Below are 4,091 nucleotides of genomic sequence, written 5' to 3'. Positions count from 1 at the left end.
CCGTGGCCGTGCCAGGGAGCTGTGGGCAGTGTCTCCATGGCCCGGGGTGGGCCGGGGACGAGGGGTGTCCCTCAGGGCTCTGCCTTGGCCCCGCGGCTCCTCAGGGCCTTGGGCAGGGACACGCAGTGGCCCCGAGGGCACCCTCAGCACGGGGGCAGGGCACAGGGGCTGTTGGAATAACAAGAAACGTCATAAAATCTGCTGGAAAAAACAGGATTTGGAAACAGTGTCATTATTTCGGTTTTGTTTTTAGTTTTGGGTTTTCTTGTATCCTTCAAAAGAACTGGGTGCCTTCCTGGGTTTTTAGAAGTCAGCAGCAAAACTGTCTCACTTGGGAGCAGCAGCACTGGTAGTTTGGTTTGTGGCTGGTGACAAAGACATTGTCATCTGCTGTGACTGTGGTACCACTTGTAAGTGTTAATGGCAAAAGGCAATTCCACACAAAGTGAAAAGCAAAGCCTGAGTGCCTACATGGAGCACTGCTTGGATTTGGATTGGATGAGTCACCTCTGATGGAGATCCCTTCCCTCTACCAGGAATCGGTCATACTTTGTACTGGAAAGGGATAGGAGGAGGTTAAAAATAAAGGAGTGGAGCAAATAGACCTCAAGGAAGCCCAGAAATCCAGCTTCTCCAGTAGCAGGTGAGGAATGAAGGCTAAGACCTGGCACTGTGTCAGAGGAACAGAATGCAGAAAGTGGATGGAAGGGGTTTAGTTGAGATTTTTAATGACTAAAAAGAGCCCTTTGTCCATTCCTTTTGAAAATTAATGCACCTCAAGCTGGAGAGATGTGTTAAGATGGTGGATTGTTTCTGCCTGCATCCTCTGAATACCTGGAGTGACAGGACAAGGAGGAAAGGCCTCAAAGTGAAAGAGAGCAGGGTTAAATGGGATATTAGGAAGAAATTCATGACTGTGAGGGTGGTGAGGCCCTGGCACAGACTGCCCAGAGAAGCTGTGGCTGCCCCTGTATCCCTGGAAGTGTCCAAGGCCAGGTTGGATGGAGCTCTGAGCAACCTGGTCTAGTGGAAGGTTTCCCTGCCCATGGCAGGGAGGTGGTTCTGGGTGATCTTGAAAGTCCCTTCCAAGACAAGGCATTCCATGATTCCGTGATGGTGGCAGGCAGGGGAAGCTCTCACCATCACTCTCTGGCTTGTCCCAGGTTTCTCTGCCTGGTGTTCCAGTCCTCCATCAGCTGCAGCCTCAGCATCAGGGTATGGCAGAGGCCCCAGGAGCTTTGTCTCTGGTCTTCACCCACAGGCAACCAAGCCATAAACCCACCACCCCTGTCCCCTGCTCCCTTCTGCTGGAGGATTTCTTGTCAGAGCCAAACTTAATTCCTATTCATCTGAAGTTAAATCTGGAGCAGAAAGCAGCTTTCTTCCTTCATTACCCCGGTCTGGGGCTCCAATACATGATTGCTGAGGAGGCAAATGGTTTACCTATTTAAATAGCTCCATTTTGAGCTTTTACTTTGCTCCAGTGTTTCTTTAGTCCCAATATTTGGAGCAATCCATGTTCCTCAGGGGAAAAAAAAGAAAGAGAGGCAATTTGATATAAAATGACAGCAATTCAACACAGTTTGGACTCTAAGAAAGGTGAGAGTTTTCTCTTTCTTCCCTCATCTGACCTCCATCTTAGCTCAGCTTTTGGCACAATTCAGTCTTGCAAGAAGACCTCCCTCATCACTTCTGTGCCTGCTGCCAGCTCTGCACCGTTCTCTACCTTCCTATGTCATCACTTGATAAAGTCACAACATTAATTGCTGTGCAAAACCATGTTTCTCTCCGTGGTGGATGATTTATTGAAGAAACACTTTCAATCAGTAGCAAGTGTTCTTCTGTTGGGAGAGCTGCTGGGTGCCCAGCACCTCTGAGAGCACAACCACTTATGTCCCTGCCTGTTTGTGACTCCAGGAAACCAGCTTTAAAATCATAATTCAGCTGTAATTTATATATATGCAGCTCCAGGAACTTAAAAGCATTTTTGCTGCCATCAGCTGTGGGAAGAGTAGGAAGATATGAGAAGATATAGGTATGTCTTCTGAATTTCACCAGAAATCCTAATAGGGATTGTCTGGCTCTCCCTCCAGCTGGTTTCACACGAGCTGTTTGCTGAAGGACAAGCAGAGGGAGAAACCCTTAATTGCATCCACACTGGCTGGTTTTCGGTCAGCAAATCTCCATCACTCCAGTCAGGATTGAGGGAGGGAGGGAGAGTTGCTGCATCCCCTGCTACTGAGCCCTTCTTTCCATCAGCTTATTAGCAAGGTTTTTTTGACATCTATCCCCCATTTTTACCTTCTTTTCTTCTATTTCATGGAATCATAGAATGGTTTGTGTTTGAAGGCACCTTAAAGATCATGTCGTTCCAACTGCCTGCCCTGGGAAGGTTGTTACTAGAAAAGAGTTCTGCCCCCAGAGGGTGGCTGGGCACTGAACAGGCTCCCCAGGGCAGTGGGCACAGCACCAAGGCTGACAGAGCTCGAGAAGTGTTTGGATGATGCTCTCAGGCACAGGGTGTGGCTCTTGGGGATGGCCCTATGCAGGGCCATCATATTCTGTGATTCTGTGACCTTCCACTACCCCAGGTTGCTCAGAGCCACATCCAGCCTGGCCTTGGACACTTCCAAGGATGGGGCAGCCATAATTTCTCTGGGCAACATGTGCCAGGGTTTTGCCAACCTCACAGGGAAGAATTTCTTCCCAATACCCCATCTAACCATACACTCTATCAGTGTGAAGCCATTCCCCCTTGTCCTATCACTCCAGGCTCTTGGAATTAGTCTTGCCCCATCTTTTCTGTAAGTTGCCTTCAGGTCCTGGAAGGCCACAATTAGGTCACCCCAAAACTTCTCTTCTCCAGGCTGAACAATCCCAGCTCTCCCAGCCTTTCCTCCCAGCAGAGCTGCTCCAGCCCTCTGATCCTCTTGGTGCCTCCTCTGGACTTGCTCCAACAGCTCCATGTTCTTGCTGTGCTGTTCCCCAGGGCTGGAGGCAGCTCTGCAGGGGGATCTCACCTGAGGGGGCAGAGGGGCAGAATTCCCCCCTCCTCTGCTGCCCAGGCTGTGGGATCAGCCCAGGGGACACGGGGCATTCTGGCCTGGGCCAAGTCCAGCCTCTCATCCATCAGCACCCCAAGTCCTTCTCCCCAGGGCTGCTCTCGGTCTCTTCATCCTGTGTTGATATCAGGATTGCCCTGATTGAGGTGCAGCACCTTTCGCCTGCCCTTGTTAAACCTCATGAGATTCCCCTGAAACTTTTTATTTCCCACTTTAACCCTCTCTCTTGGAGAGTAAAATACATTCTGCCCATGGTTAAGGCTCTCAAAACCCCTGTCAGAAAAGGCAAGTGAGTGTGGTGCCTGATGAGAAGCGGCAGTCACCCTTCAGCCATCAGACACCCTTCTGTCTGAATAAGCAGGAAACTTTTCACAATCCCAGTTTGTTTATTGCCTGAGCTCGCTAAAGGCCATGAAATGCTAATGTTAACGCTAGGAGCACATTACTGCCTCTTTAATTTATTTCAGCCAACTTCTGTGGCTGGCATTTGGGTAAGCTAAACTGCCAGTTGAACTGAATTTGTTGTGCAGTTCGACGTAAAAACCACGCTGGAAATAGATCTGTATTCAGAGGCATCTAATTAGGAAAGCATCATGATAGTCAATGCAAATGTTTTCCAAGGCACCGCATCTGCGCGCCGCGCATCACTTGTGTTCTGAGATTGCAAAATCCATTTTCCGAGTCGTAAAAGCCATCTAACGAGGAAAACATGCACTCTCAGCCTGCCTCTGCGAGGGGGAAAAAAAATGTTTTAGTGCTTAAGCCCTCGTGTGTACATTTCCTCAGCAAAATAAGAAGGAAAAAATAAGGGGGAAAATTTGCGGGGCAGGATGTAACAGGGATCTCTGTCGTGTTTATTAGGTGAGAGCTGTGGTTTGCCAAAGCCTGGTCTTATAGTGTTAGGCTGCACAAGAACACTGTTTGATATGCAAGGGTATACCAACATAAATGTATAATTTTTGCAGGCCCAAATACTTGGAACTTCTCTGGGCCTGCTGACTTGTGCCCCCCTCTTTTGTCTCTTGTTTC

This window comes from Neopelma chrysocephalum, unplaced genomic scaffold (assembly GCF_003984885.1).
Source record: "Neopelma chrysocephalum unplaced genomic scaffold, ASM398488v2 Primary Assembly neopelma1_166, whole genome shotgun sequence".
Taxonomy (NCBI): Eukaryota; Metazoa; Chordata; class Aves; order Passeriformes; family Pipridae; genus Neopelma; species Neopelma chrysocephalum.
The sequence above is the reverse complement of the archived record's forward strand: the minus strand, read 5'-3'. Positions refer to the sequence as shown.